This window comes from Aquila chrysaetos, chromosome 11 (genome assembly GCF_900496995.4).
Source record: "Aquila chrysaetos chrysaetos chromosome 11, bAquChr1.4, whole genome shotgun sequence".
NCBI lineage: Eukaryota > Metazoa > Chordata > Aves > Accipitriformes > Accipitridae > Aquila > Aquila chrysaetos.
This window is the reverse complement of record NC_044014.1, coordinates 31,987,720-32,003,803: the sequence shown is the minus strand read 5'-3', so window position 1 is coordinate 32,003,803 and position 16,084 is coordinate 31,987,720. Positions and strand designations below refer to the sequence as shown.

The following is a 16,084-nucleotide window of genomic DNA, read 5'->3' as shown; positions in this document are numbered from 1 at the left end:
ACTTTTAGTCTAGCAAACATACTGTATGCAGAGTGAAACTCCTCCATGGGAAATACCGGAAGCAAAATAAACCCTCCTGTAATTACTTACAAAGCTGGCATTTACCTTGCTCCTGGACGAGTTGAGAGATGTCTAAGTCTCATCAAAAGAGAGATTAAAAGATGTTTCTCCATATCTCAGGAAAGCACACTACATGTTTCACTGACTGCTGTCTGATGGAGCAGCGCTGTCATAATCATCCCTTGTCCTTTGTGAACAGTGAGAAAGGTGACACTTTCATTTATCCTCATTAAAATAATAAAAATCCAAGTATAAATAGTTTTATTCAAATGAGAAGCACTTCTATTCTGATGCTGTCAGTTCACCTCAACAGATACTTCATACTTCTCCCCCATCCCTCAACTTCAGTCCCAAATGACCTCCTCCTTTTCAACTGCACAAAAAAATAAAAATAAATCAATTCCCATGCTTTATCTATATTAGCAAGTAACTTAACACAATGTGAGGAGATCTCACACTGTAAGCAGTGAACCAGCCAGTGCTGATCAGCAAGCGCTCACAGAATAGGATTGCAGGGTTTTACTTGGGACTAGCACTGATCTAGTGCTGTGGGCTAATTGCCCCTTATCAGCTTTAGGTGTGCTGCTGGAGAGCATCTTCCAGTTTAATTTAATCTGAAAAGGCCTTGTTTGTGCAGTCTGAAATTGCTTCATGACACAAACCAAAAGGTGGTAACTGGGGCAGGGACCAGTTTCAAAATTAACCTAGTGACTCAAGCTCACATATACACACTCACACACTTAAGCACCAGTTGTGATTTCATTGTTTTTGTGAAGGTCACCCAAGGAAGTGTGCATAGTATCTCCATCTTCATTTGTACATGAAACAAAATATTCTCACAGCTCTCACCTGTGCTGAGAAGTACAAAGAATAGGCTCAGTCCCAGCTGGTCAAAAGGCAGGTAAAACACAGATGCTGCTTTTACAGCCCCTACACATGCTACACCTGGCTCTTCACTGCACGATCCACTTCTCACCTTCTAAAGCATAAAATCAGTCCAAGATTAACTTGCAAAAAGCTATTATGTCAAGAGCTTAAACTTCTTATGAGGTAAATTGCTATCAATCTTTGCCTCGTAAACTTCAGCTTCCATGTGTAGCCTCCACTTCCGAGTTCTCTACAAAAAGTCACTAACCAATCTGAAATGGATTAAAAAAAAAAAAAAAAACAAAAAACAAACAAAAAAAAACCCAACAACAAGCGGGGGGGTGGGTTGTGGTTCTTTTTTAGCTAAAAGGCTAAAACAAGCTGCAAGGTGTAAGCATACTAAGACTAATATTAGTAAGTATACTGAGACTTAAATGTACTAAGACTGTTATGGATACCTCTTAAAAAAATCAGCAGGATCTATATACAACATAATTATTTTTTCAGTTTAAACATTTAGATTTCATAATGTATTTCTGTGTTCTTTGGAATATTGTGAGTTGACTATTGGTATTGTTTTTTCAAGAAAGTAAAAGGAGCTCTTCATTATTTTTCCCCTCATGCATAATGCAGTCAGAAGAAAACCTTGAGAAATCATAGCTCCATGGTTGAAATCAATCATATTTTTAGGTATCTGTCAGTTCAGCTTACAGCTCATCACTGAATTCAACTTTTGAGTGACTTGTTTAGCATCAGAAGGTCTGATGAATTTACATTTAAAAAACATGATTTAACTTTGAATTTTAAAAAAATAATTAATTTTAAAATTATTTGACATAGCACGTAGGAAAAACAAAATACTTGTTTATACAAGCATCCAAGCACGTCATGCTCCAACTTCTGGACAGAACACAGCTTCTGGTAGCTCTAACCTCTTGTGCTGGAGTATATCCAATAATCCACTGTTAATATACTGCCCTGGTTGGACTGTGGTATGCCTCAGTGCCACCTGATGCTTAACCTTGAAATTTTGCATATATCTGGCAGCGAAGTTGTAAGTCTCACAATTCAAGAATGAAGAGAGAAAGCAGAAGTCTCTAACATACCTTATAATATTTGAATAAGCGCATCCTCTCCACATTCTTACTTGAGGCACTAAGAAGAAAGCCATAGCTCAGACTGGTTTTCAACTATTTGAGTTTGTTTCTCCTTATTTTAGGCTAGAGGAGCTACCTCAATTTTATCTCTGGGTCTGAAGTGGGAACAGTCTTAGTTTATCAAGAGCTGAAAGCTTGGCTGTAGTTCCCAAGGACAGCCTGCATATCATTCCCCATTTCATTTAATTATTTCCACTTTTTCCCCTCCTAGAGCTACTTAGGGTTGGATTTCAATGCCAGTAAACTTGACTAATGGAAAAAAAGCAATACTTCGTAGCAGGTAACTAGAGTAGCCAGCCCTGACAATTGCACACATCATTCCTTCCACCCCTCAGGAAAGATGTATTTTTGAGAGGTAAAGCAACCCATTCTACCACACCAGCCAAAGACAGTTAACAACGGTATAAGCTCTCTCATTATTAGTGGCACTCCAGATAAGAGCTTTCAGTGATGACAGTGATGAAACTTTATGGTTGATAAAGCAATGCATAAGCTGTGCCTATGAACAGTAGGAAATAAAGTAATCAATGGATTACGTTTGTGTATGTACACCATTGAGACATGAATCAGTCACTTGAAGTGTGAGCTAAAATAAAAACCTCTCTCTAGATGAGCTAGTGGGATCAACAGTAATCCTTCACAGCTGGAAACGTGCACACTACAGCACTTCACAGAGCTCAAAGAATACAATCTAAGAGTTCATTTACACACTGGTAGTTTAAGAACACCGAGCTCCCTTCCAGCTGATAGACGTCTCACAGTTTTTGCAGCCTCTGAAATAAATCTTTGTAATTCAAAATGTGCCATTAGCATTCACAAAAGGTGCAACAGTCCCCCCACAAAAGAGCAAACTATACCACAGAACAGTTACTCAGAAGCCTTTGCTACAAGCTAATGCAAAAAACTTTACTAACAGTTAGCAATTAAGGCCCCAGAGCATACACCTTGTTTCATTTCAAACTCCTGTAATTTTTATGAATAAGGTATCTAGGAGAGGAAGAATAAAAATGAAGTGTCTGTTAAAATGCAAGAGAGGTGTACCTAATTATAAACCACAATAGGATTTGGCTGGTGCTTGAAGAAATTTGCTCTTAGTTTCCTAATACTGGAGCTTAGCAATTGCATAGTCAAGTTTTTCCAATCATCCCCCTAACTATACATCTTCTAGTTTTCTAAAGGGGATATTGTTACAAAAAGAGAACCATGCATATCAATGTATTTTCTTGCAACTTGTATTGTTTCTTACGTCCATAGTACCATTAGGACTTTGCTGCTTGCCTTTTACACCTACTTTTCACAGGTGAAACACAGGTGAACAGACAGGGTTTCATAAAACAAGCAGGAGAGAATCAATCCATAGAGTACAGGGTGCAATATCTGCACCCAGCATAAAAATAGATAAGCAAAACCAAAGTAATTCCTGGTCGTATACCAGGACATACCACGATATTGTATATCCTTCACAATCTGTACCGTCCATTTGAATTCTGTAACCTAACACACAAAAATCTTCATGTCAGTTTGCTTTACTAACAATGAAGAGCCAACACAGAAGCCAAGCTGCGCTAAATCAATCAGTATGCAAGTCTAGTGAAATATACCTTGAAATATTATACATAATCACTGAACATGCAATAGAGTTGCCTTTTGCAGGCACAACAGTTATCTGTCCATGACCCCCAGACACCAAACATACCTAAATACCAGATAAGTAGCAATGCAATAGCTCCCCACCCAAAGGGGTTGCTAGGTCTGAAACACAGACTTTAGTCGGTCTTCTAACTTATGCTTGACTTTTTGCACCCCAAATGCTTTCTACACATTCATCTTCTCACTGTAGGGTAGTCCTGGAAAAGATTTATGCCTTGCCTAGCTCACAGATATAAACCAGGTTTCCAAACATATACAAATAGGTATGCTCACAATAACCAAAAGTGACCCAAAATAAAGCAAATAAGTAAGCCTTATTTGTTACCTGTATAGATGAGCTATATCATCAACGTCTAAACCACAGAAATCCTATCTGATAGCTGTTGTTCAAAGGCAGACCTTCAGGAGACCACCACCTATCTGGTGCATGGCCAGTTCCCTGCTCCCAGCAAAGCCACCCCCACCCAGGTGTTGCAAATTCCCTTTCAAAGGCTCCCTCACAGCTGCCTTTCCTTGCTGCTCATCAAGCCCACACCTGCCCACCCGTCTGCTCTCCACCTACAGTTGTCTGCCTTGCCCCTAAATGCACCCCATAACTGCCCTGCATATCTCTGGCACGCGTAAAGCTGACAGAAACCGTATAATGAAATAGTGGTGGATTCAAGGTATCTCTGAAAAGAATTGTGTAACTCTGGGCTTGACCCTGCTACTGTTGAAGTCAGTGGTAACTCTCCCCATTGATTTCAATGCAACAAGGTCAGTTTTCCTGCTGGGGAGCTGCGACATTCCACAGTGTTCAGGAAGGAGAGTGTCAGGATGGAAGAGGCAGGTTCCTGTCCCGCAGTGATGGGACCAATCAGTGTTTTCACTACCAGAAAGACAGTTCAACCAGAAGAACTGCTGCAGATGCAAAATCTCTTCTCAACAGAAGAAAATATCTTTCTTTAGCCCAAACAGCTGAGCATCCGTATCTTTGAGAGAGGCAGAACTGCAGAAGTTTTGGTACTGACCTTGCTAAAAACAGGATCAAGACTATTTTTTCCTTCAAGAAGTCATATTCTCCTCCACTGAATAAAAATAAGGAACAGAAAGGGAATAACCACTCATTTACTCTATAGCATCCCTGTAAAATTTCTATAAAATATTTCTGGTGGTTTTCCTAAATAAATTTTTTTCCTCAATACTAGTTTTTAAAGATTTAAGAAAGATAATGGAACTCTTCATGAAGGGATGGAAACTCAACTTATAATTATCTGCACAAGATGAAAGTCTTGATAAATCGATGATGCCAAACAAACGCAGGCAGTTGTTTGCCCTTCACATCTGAAAGCTCAGTTTCTCAAGTTTGTCAGATTCAATAAACACGATCCATTAGATGATGGAGAAAATGAATCCTGCTGCATGCAAGTAATATAAAAAATTCATTTGATATGCTGGATTTCATCTCAAAAACATGGCCCTTTTCCAGGGGGAAGAACTAAAAAGTAACACCGTTTGCTTTAGCATAATAGATACTTCATCTGGATATGTTGTTCTTCATATGCAGCTAGATTTTACTTAACGCTAAAAATTGAAACCTATACTGTACTGTCTTCATCTCTGCACAAATTAACATACCTGTAAAGCATACATAATTTAATAATTGTGTCAAGACATTCTGAAAATAATAGCAAGTAAAATAATAAATATTTCATTTAATAAATAATAAATATAGGGGTAGATGTTGACTTCATGCAGAGTGAGCTTCAGAAAGACATGATGCATTAGCTGCATCCATCAGTAGTCCAGGGAAACATTAGAAGTTCCACGTATGAAGGGGGTATTAATTTCTTCTTCCTGTGTGGATATATAAGTAAAGTCCCAGTTCCCTGGCTCAAGAAGTTCTGCATCTTTGAACCAGCCAACACTACTAACCCCCTTGAAGGTTATATAAGCACTGCTCTCTCCATTTCACAGAAGAAAAAAATGTGTTAAGATTTTAGAAAAAAGACAAAGACAAAAGGACCAACCACTGCCATCAAAATAACAGACGTGTTTCGAAGGTGCCTAACTCCAAAGAAAGGGCTAAAGGAGAGAAAGGTGGGTAGAGTGAGGAAAGGTTGGTCAGGGCAATGAAGAACAAAATCTGGTTCCCAGCTGTGACTTCACAATAAGCCTGGCAACTACTTTAGAAACTTCTATTGCAAGCTCCTTATCTATAGGAAAATTATCTACTCTCTTAGAGAATCATAGAATCGTTTAGATTGAAAAAGACATTTCAGATCATTGAGTCCAACCATTAACCTAGCACTGCCAAGTCCACCACTAAACCATGTCCCTAAGCACCACATCTACACGTCTTTTAAATACTTCCAGGGATGGTGGCTCAACCACTTCCCCGCGCAGCCTGTTCCAATGCTTGATAACCCTTTCGGTGAAGGAATTTTTACTAAAATCCAATCTAAACCTCCCCTGGCACAACTTGAGACCACTTCCTCTTGTCCTATCGCTTGTTACTTGGGAGAAGAGACTGACACCTACCTCACTACATCCTACTTTCAGGTAGTTGTAGAGAGCCATAAGCTCTCCTCTCAGCCTCCTTTTCTCCAGGCTAAACAAGCCCAGTTCCCTCAGCCGCTCCTCATAAGACTTGTGCTCTAGACCCTTCATGAGCTTCGTTACCCTTCTTTGGACACGCTCCAGCACCTCAATGTCTTTCTTGTAGTGAGGGGCCCAAAAGTGAACATAGAATTTGAGGTGTGGCCTCACCAGTGCCAAATACAGGGGGACAATCACTTCCCTAGTCCTGCTGGCCACACTATTTCTGATACAAGCCAGGATGCTATTTGCCTTCTTGGCCACCTGGGCACACTGCTGGCTCATATTCAGCCCTGTGGTGGTGTGCTCCCCCTGCCCCCGCCAACCTGACCTTTATTGCCCGTAACCCTGCTCAAGTGATAGCCACCAGCGGAGGTTGTAACGGATGTATCTGGTCGTGTTGGCTGCATCTGGCTCAAAGTGGATTCAGGGGAGACAGGTAACAATACAATAGCCAAGGGCTAATTTGAGCAATGTGCCCACCTAACCACAGTGCTAGTCAATGTCCAACTCAAGCCGAACTCAAGCTAACATCCGTAGTTTGTATGCAAATATGACTATGAGTCAATTATTTTACTCCATAAATAGCGGACAGCCCAGGACCCGTTAAGATCTCCTGCATGGCAGCGGGCTGCACGCCAGGGTCTCCCCTTGAGTAGGGATGCCTCTCAAGGTTACTCCTTGAGCTTGACAGATTCCTTGCCACAACAGATTCTCAGTAAGTGATTAATAGCATGCTAAACGTTGAAATCTTAGCTAAATGATATAAAGGAATGATTGCACATATATAATCCTTTAGACATAAATCGTTGACCAAGTATGGGACTAAGTGAATCCAGACGCACTTAAACTCCCCTCTGGGAAAGAGTTTAGAACGCAAGAAGGTCCTTTCTAAACCTCATGACTCAACAAGAGGGTCTCCCTGACAGTGTTGTTTGACCCTGTCCTCTATGCAGTAAGTATCAAGTGAACCTTGCCACTGAATCTTCTTAAACCACTGTCACATTTAAACTTTGTTAAATAGCTGTTTTATATCAATAAACACATTGCCACGTCTCTCTCACGAATGAAGTGCATCACTCCATCCACAACGCACCCCCAGGTCCTTTTCCACTGGGCAGCTTTCCAGCCACTCCTCCCCAAGCCTGTTGCATGGGGTTGTTGTGACCCAAGTGCAGGACCTGGCACTTAGCCTTGTTGAACCTCATACAATTGGCCTCAGCCCATCGATCCAGCCTGTCCAGATCCCTCTGTAAAGCCTTCCTACCCTCAAGCAGATCAGCATTCCCACCCAGCTTGGCGTCATCTGCAAACTTACTGATCCCCTCGTCCACATCATTGGTAAAGATATTAAACAGAAGTGGCTCCAATACTGAGCCCTGGGTACACCACTTGTAACCAGCCGCCACCTGGATTTAGCTCCATTCACCACCACTCTTTGGGCTTGGCCAGCCAGCCAGATTTTACCCAGTGAAGAGTACACCCATCCAAGCCACGAGCAGCCAGTTTCTCCAGGAGAATGCTGTGGGAAATGGTGTCAAAGGCTTTTCTAATGTCTAGGTAGACAACATCCACAGCCCTTCCCTCATCCAGTAAGCCGGTCACTTTGTCATAGAATAGGTATGGGAAGGTCAATTCATTTACATTTGTTAAATGTGCCAGGGCATTTAGATTGCAGTGCCACAAAATGAGAAGCTTTGTAATAAACTTTGATGCAGTCATGACAATTATGCTGTTTTATTAGTACTAGACAACATTTATCCAAAGTAGGATATAAATCCCTCACGGTATAATTTTGAAACTCTCTCTCATCTTAAGAGCCCACAATCTAAAACCCTGCTCCAACATGCATTTAGAACATGCATTCTAGAGCCTGCACCAACATCCACAAAAAGAGAATGAAAATAACTCATTTTTTCCTTTCATTAACCTTTCTCTTTTCTTCACCTGAACTGCAGTAGAATCAATATCTTACAAAATCAGAAACAATTCTCATAACTACAGATTTAATTTGCTCAGAAAGCCATAGAATCTTAACATAAATCATTCTAATTGTTCACCATAATAAAAGACTTAAAAGGAATTCTTCATCTATACTATTACTTTTTAATACCAATTCATGTAAACCACATAGAATGGCAGAGAAAAATATATTTAAGGCTTGAAATTGTACTGCTTGCATATCAGGCATCTGGACCCTAACAACTGGATTATTGCCTACTCTGTCTGACATCCATCAGTTTCTCCATGCTCTACAGAGATCCAAGATAGTGAGTACTTTCTCTAGATCTGAGGCAGTGAGATGAAGGAGGGAGGTAAAAAGAGGAGGGAAACTATACTTGAAATTTGTTGGGTCACACCACTGCATCAAATACTCTTTACCCCTCCCAGGCTCTTCCCTTCTGTACCTGAACAACCTCTTCCCCCTCTCCCAAAGCACGTATGCAGGAACACTGCCTCCTCAGCTCCTATCATCATAATCTCTCAGTAACATGAAGAGTGAGTCCCCATCATTATCCATCTGAAACACACTATACAAGTAGTTTATTTAATACACCTGGTGATGAAACATCCTTAAAAGGAAGGTTTGTATTTCAAAAAATGTCTTCTAATAACCAGGAAAAACTGCCCAGGTTTTCAAAAAGTAGGTAATTCAACATTACTTTGATCAAGATTCAAGATTACTTCAAGACCACCACATTGACGGTGTATTGCACTTAGGGGTCTGAGGACTGAGAATGCAAGATTAAAAAAAATTAAAACATAAGCCATAAACTTCCACTACCATCAATGCCATCAAAACCTCTAAATTCGCAGCCCGTTTGAAAATGCACCCTCCTTTCTAGCTGCAAAGTCCTGATGTGGTTGCCAAGAAACCAGTACTTGCGATTCACAGAGTTCACATTTGAGAGAGATTTGCACTTACAAACATTTAAGAAAGGAAAACTGAAGCAAATCAGAAAATGTGGTATAAATTCCTCTTATGATGTGTCAGTATCATCCTAAAACAAAGCATGCATCCCAAACCTCCCATCCTCGGATTATTATGTTATCAAAGAAATGTTTGTGGACTTTTGTTCCAACTGTTTCTCTGAAATAAGGAATTGATTACCCATGTACTCTGTCACACCCAGACTTTATGGGTTTCACTGACATCTCTTCATGAATTATAGCATGGTCACTAGGGTCCTCACCAACTTCAAGCTCTTCTAACTCATTGTCCCAGTTTGTGGATTACTGTACTAGTTCACTGATTAAATCCAGAGTTAATCATGATTATTGTGCTGTAAAGCACCTTGGGAGACATGACGTGAAAAGTACTAAAAAAATGCAGTTGAATTTGATTACTCTGTATCTTCTCAAATCCATTTATATGTTAAAGACTCTCCTTTATTACATTCAATATTACGTTTCATACAAACTCCAGTCTCAATCCAATTTTCCCTTGCCATTTTTAATTATTAATATTACTGTTTGCAACCAGAGGTTTGACAAGGTTGGGTCCTTTTTGTGCTAGGCCCTCTACAGACATAAAATAAATGGCAATTCCTGGCAAAGATAATTCACAAGGTGTAACAGCCAGTAAAATACAAGAAAGACAAGATGAAACAACTGTTTGAAACAAACAAACAGAAAGGTGGAAGGAAACCAGTAAGTAAATGATAGACTATCCACGTAACTATTTTAAACAAAATCTGTCACTGCTTTTTAACTTCCCCAAAATATATTTATTCACTAGCTCTCAGTCAAGCTATGTTGTTTTTATTTTACATATCCATTCACTTTTATGAGATTAAGAATAAATAAAATGTGTAGCCAGAAAAGTTACAGGTAGTTCTGAAAATCTAAATCTAAAGATTGGTGATTTCTGCGATTCACCAGGCCACTACTGTATTTACCTCATAGTATCTCATTGCAACACAATACTTCTTATACCCTATGATAGCTTTCTGTTGTTGGGATTCCACGGATACATACTTTAGAACAGGACATCAGAAGATGCTCCTTGACACTTCCAGTGCTCTGGAGCTATTTTGTAGTTTATTAGGTGACCCTTGCTGCACTTACTCACTCAAACAGACGTGCTTCATCACTTTTACCTTTTTTTATTTTTTTCCGCTTTTTCATTTCTTTTCAATTTTGTCCAGTAAGGGTGTCATTGTAGAGGTATGAAAATGAAGAAAACAGTTACTGAGCTAGCCAGAAGGGTAAACGTGTGTGAAGTGTGAATGGCAAAACTCTGTGAAGTGTTCTGCAAATCTTTCAGGAATGAACAGTAGTAATTCAGAAAGGATACAAGGCTTCAGAAATGGTGTGATATACCAAAGTTTTCCTAAGGTGCTTTTCAACACATTCTCTAAAGGATGAGACCAGATGATTTTCCTCCCTTTAAAGAAAAAGCTTTTCCAAGAGGAACAGATGTCAGTAAAGACCATTTGCTGCATATCCAACATTATCTACATTAGACGATAACTTCCTTTCCAATACCTATTTGCAAGGAAAGAAAGACCAAATACTTGGTATAGCAGACCAGCTAATCTCGCCACGGATTTAGAAACATATCCAAGTATAAATTTACATTTCCCTTTAGGAACAGTACTTTGTTTAATAAAGAAGAAAAAAAAAAAGAATTAGGAAAAAGTCAGGATCATGGCACAACTTTGGCTTCTTTCAGTTACGTTGACTCTACCAGTTCTTGTATCCTGAATCTAAGGATAACATCCAATTCTTGTTTAATAAAAAACCTAATTTTTTATGAAAAAAATAGTCCTTCCTCTATTTAAATTTGTTTGTCATCCCTAGCAGGTTACCTTTACCACGAAATCTGACTAACTATAACTAAATCACTTTAAGTTGATAATAGCATAGGGCCCTGCAGTAAAAAAAAAAAAAAAATATATATATATATATATATAAAAATAAAAATGCAGAAAAGCAAGTGGTAATTGTAAATGCATAAAAAGCACATTCTTACTTACCTGATTAGTCCTGCCAATCTTCATGTATTAAGGTTGTACACTTACAGCATTATCCTATTTACAATCTTAAGACATACAGGGCCTTAAGACTAACCTCTCTAAATATCAGTGACAAGCAAAACTCTGTTCTGATAAGGCAGGATTATTGTCTTCCTATTTAAGAAAGCAAGTGAAGGGGAAAAATGAAATCAATTAACACCAACTGTCTCTAGAAGTCACTGTGATTCCCCTTATTTTAATTTCTGTTGTTATTAAGGCCTTCATCTAAAGCATATCAGCAGAAACAGCAGAATAGAAATATAAAATGATACCATCACAGGTTTATGCTAGTGATGACTGATGACTTGAATTCATCACTTTTTAGTCACTAGACAAAGAAAGAAGGAAGAAGAGGGGGGAGATTGTACTGCAGTAATTAGCAGTCCAGGTTTATTAGTAAAGAACGTTTTTATGCAGTCTAAAATAGCATTCTATACCACAAATCAAGAAAATATGCACATATGCAAAACAAGTGAGGAATTTCTCCGTAACTTTTCATATAAATATATGAAGTACAGTAATAAAGCAAAGCAAGATAATTTTATTACTGATTTACTTATTCAGCAGCTATGCCAAGAATGAATTCAGTTTATTAGGTAGGTATCTTTTCACAAAGGAATAGCAACCAAATTTCTTTTATATCACAGAATGTACTCTTTTAAATGATCAAGGTCACTCTTTAAACATACTTTTTCTCCCTCCAGTTGTGCCTGCATCAGCCTTTAAAGGATTCAAAACGAGCACTAATTTTATTCAGGAGTTCCTTAAATACTGTCAGATTCATCACTGTTCACCATAAAACAGACATTTGCCAAAGTGACTCAGCAACTGGCCACTTGCTGGCTAAAGCAAGCCGAGTCACTGCTTCTGATCTAACAGAAATGTCCTACATCAGATTCAGACTACACATCAGTATGTTGTATACTAACCTAAGAGGAAAATAAGTTATTGCTGTGAGTCACAGAGGGAAGGAAAAAACCACAGAAATGAAGACGAATGTTAGGAGCCTAGAACAACCGGAAACAATAAACAAAACTCTGACACATAGAGAAAGCAGGGATTGAGTGCCAGGAAAAGACAAATGCTGCTATAGATTTAGATGTCTTTCTCTGATAGCAACCACAAAGATTAGTGTTTGCTGCCAGCTAAATCACAGAGAAATATCTTCTACTGTCCTGTACTTCAGCCTGGATTATTAGATTGTATTGAACTGTGTAATTAGGCCACCACCAAATTAAGTACAGCAAAAGTTCAAATTAACTTCATATAAATATAAATATGCTAAATTAAAGCGTTTGCTCACTGAAAATCAACAGTGATACAATGCTGCATCACTTTAACATCTAAGATGACATATTTCCTTTCCATTGAAAACCGGCAGATTTGCCATGATTAAAGAATCAAACCAATAAAGATGAACCTTTCAGAGCCAGGAAGGAAGGAGCAGCTCAGCTCTGGTTCTGGCAGGCAGAAACTCATCACCAACAAAATGAACTGAGGAAAGAGGGTGTTTCCAGCATATCAACTGAAAAGTATAATCAAGAAGGAGATTATAAGCATGCTTGTTCTGAATGATTCATGAAGCATAATTTCTACTCTTGCCCGGGTAATTAGAAGGCTTTCAACTCCAGTTCAGATATCTGTTTTGGGGCATTTTTCATTCTCAAAGCTATTAAGCTAATAGAGTTTTTTTTCTCGCTTTCGAACATTGACATCAAGGCAAGAGATGTAGAAATGCAAAATATGCTTTCATCAGTCAGTAAGAGTCCAAGATTTAAAGTTCCCCAGTACCAGACAAGGGGGAAGAAAAACCCAAATCACTGCAGGGTGAAGGAAGCTTCCTAAACTACACCTCCATAGTACCCTTGGTCAGGAAGGAAACATATGGAAAAGACAAAGAGTGGGAATTTCAAATAATACCTGTAGGGCAAAACATACCACATCTACTTACAAGTTTTTTTGACTCTGACCTTAGTAATTAAGGAAAAATAATAAAGCAAACAACCCATGATCAAAACTTTACTGCTGACTCCACTTAATCATACAAACTACTTGGAAATTCATGACAATTCTCAGCACAGAAGCCTGGTCTGAGTGCCTGTGCTGGCAGACTTTACAAACATTAGGCTTATAAGACAGAGATCTGTTATTTTTGTGCTCTGTGATGGGCTAGTTTATTAGATTAATTTGCATCTTGCATTATGTGTTAATGAATGTCTTACATAGAATAATGCACAAAAATTGTAATGAGAGATGATGAGCTTTCAGATGTAACGTTCTCCTCCTCAGTGGAGCCTAGAAAAACACAAAGCTGACAACAAAACGTGTGTCACAGATCTGTTGATGAAGCATGAAAAAGCTTCCTGAATGAACTAACTCAATCTCGTGGGAGAGCGAGAAAATACTTCCTCATATAACATCAGAAGGTCTGTCTTATTTTTAATTCTTCTTCAAGTTCTTTATTTTATTAAGTCTTTGTTGTTAGAAATTGTGTATTTTCTCATAAGGTATACTAGCGGTTCCTTTCCAATTTCAGACTAATATTTTTTAACTCTAAAAGTCTGGCCTTAAGAATTCCCCTCACTCATTGGCATTAGAGTAAATATTTGTATTACTAAGTAGCTCTAAAACATAATCTAAACTTTTCACAAAGGTTTTAGATTTTGTAAAATGTGCACTGCTTTATTTTGCACAGACTGCTCAGCAACTGTCAGATCATAACCCTTTTACCTGCTCTGGATTAAAAAATGACAGAAATGTGAAATATCCTATATTCCAATCAATCACTTCAGCCATCGAGTCACAGATCATTTTTTCCATCACTTCTGTAGGTTTTTTGGACTCCAGAAAGATTATCCATAACAACACTTAAGGGGAAGAAAATCTGTCCACTCTCTAATCCTTTAAAATGATTGTTTACTCTGTTCTAAAACAAGGTGGTCTGCAAATCCTGTTTCCTGGAGCCTTTAGCTAACTGAGGTAGGGAGAAGGGGGTTCCAAAATTGTTTCAATTTTAAGTTATTCCAAGTCAGAGAGGCACTAAATGTCACATAACCTTACTCCTGGCTGCAGAGTACCCCTCAGTTAAAACTCTGTTCCTTGGTCACCTATGTATCTGTTTATTTGTGTGTATGTGTGTCTGTGCATCTATACAGCCTCCTGGCCAACCCACATTCAGGTGATTACATTAAGATGGCCTTATACTCACTTGAAACTTTTGTGGCTCCTTTTACGGCAGCAGAAGAAACAAAGAATTTTAGGCAACAAAGTATAATGATAAAGATTTAATGAAAGGTAGAAAACTCATCAATACATTTATTTGACAACACTGTTCTTGACCCCTGCAAAATCACCTCAGTGACAGGCATAGAGCAGGCTGCAACCTTACTCTAGAAGTCAGGAACTGAGATTACTTTTAAAGCAATAATAACAAATTTATTTTTGTGTTTCAAAACAATAAACAAGAGAAATACCAAAATTTCATCCTTCCCTACTCTCTCCCAGAACTGCATTTCTAGACATTAACCGGATGTAGACATTGTACAATATTAATTTTCTATTTAACAGCAATAAAGCAGTCTGGGCTGTTACAAAGCTGCAAAGCCTCAATGGTCTAAGGTACTTAAATGTGTATTTTTATGACTGCCTTCCCCCTGGCATTTAACAGACATGATTTTATTCTTGTGGCACTGTCCAGAGGCAAGGAAACGTTGCCTCCAGTTTACAGAAGGAGAACTGCAGGGCACAGCGAATAAGTATCCTGACCAACATTACACATCCATGTATCTGTGGCAGAACTGGGAGATTCTGGCTGAACTACCAAGCCCCTGGACTTAATAAGTTAAGAAGACTTAAACTACAAAAGCGTGCTTTCTCACTCCACAGAATGTGGTACATTTATACAATAGGGTATGTTTATACAACACACTTTAGTGTAGTGGGTAGACCCTAAAACTGCCTTTACATTAGCTAGGCTAGGAATATGAAACCAAGTTTTCATAAAGCTCAGTAGTCTTGGATATAACCTACAGTGATGAGAGGCAGAGTAATCTGGACTGCACTGAAATTCATTCTACCACAGAAATTGCTAGCAGTGTCTAAGCCAGCTTATTTAAACCCAACCAACCAGATTCTATTGCAATGTCAAATGCAGACATATTTGGGAGTTAGCATTCCAGCCTGGGACATGGGAAACTGAGTTGACACTTTCTGCTCTGTTTCACACATCTTCCTGCACCTTAGGAAAGTCACAGTCTATCTTGAGTTTCAACTTTAAAATAAGGATAGCACTTCTCTGCCTCAGAAGTTTGTTCTGAGGCAAACTATAATAAAAGATCATAAAAACTCAGGAAGCATTGTGGTCATTCCAGAGAAATACCAGAAAACATACTTGTAGACTTTCTTTTTCCTGAAAACTCTCCAACACATTACTCTCATTGAAAGACAGCTTACCACTGCACATTAACTTCTTAAATTTAGTTATTAATCTCTTGCATTCTAAATGTAAATATATTCAATTAAACTTATGTTGGATCTCTCTGTGCAAATAATCTCTCATTTATTTTTCATATAAACAAACTTAAAATCCTTTCTTCCCTCAAGTCACTTATCTGTAGGTTACATTGGCATATGCTAATACCTCTTAGTTACAAAGGCTAGCAAGCTGCAGAAATTGCCAGCAACGTTCTATGCAAAACAAACCCCAAAAAGCAAAACAAAATAAATTATAGCATGCATTATAGTAAAAACCTATAG

The 16,084-nt window shown here is 38.5% G+C and overlaps 1 protein-coding gene and 1 long non-coding RNA gene across 9 annotated transcripts in view; one reads left to right on the top strand and one right to left on the bottom strand.

Moving 5' to 3' along the window:
* The window catches only part of GRID1 (glutamate ionotropic receptor delta type subunit 1), a 562,508-nt gene that overhangs the window by 441,397 nt on the left and 105,027 nt on the right, over nt 1–16,084 (bottom strand). The gene's annotated exons all lie outside the window — the stretch shown is intronic.
* On the top strand, nt 120–7,037 carry LOC121233639. The gene is made up of 3 exons (XR_005933553.1): nt 120–130; nt 4,387–4,388; nt 7,006–7,037. It is a non-coding gene; the product is annotated as an uncharacterized LOC121233639 (long non-coding RNA).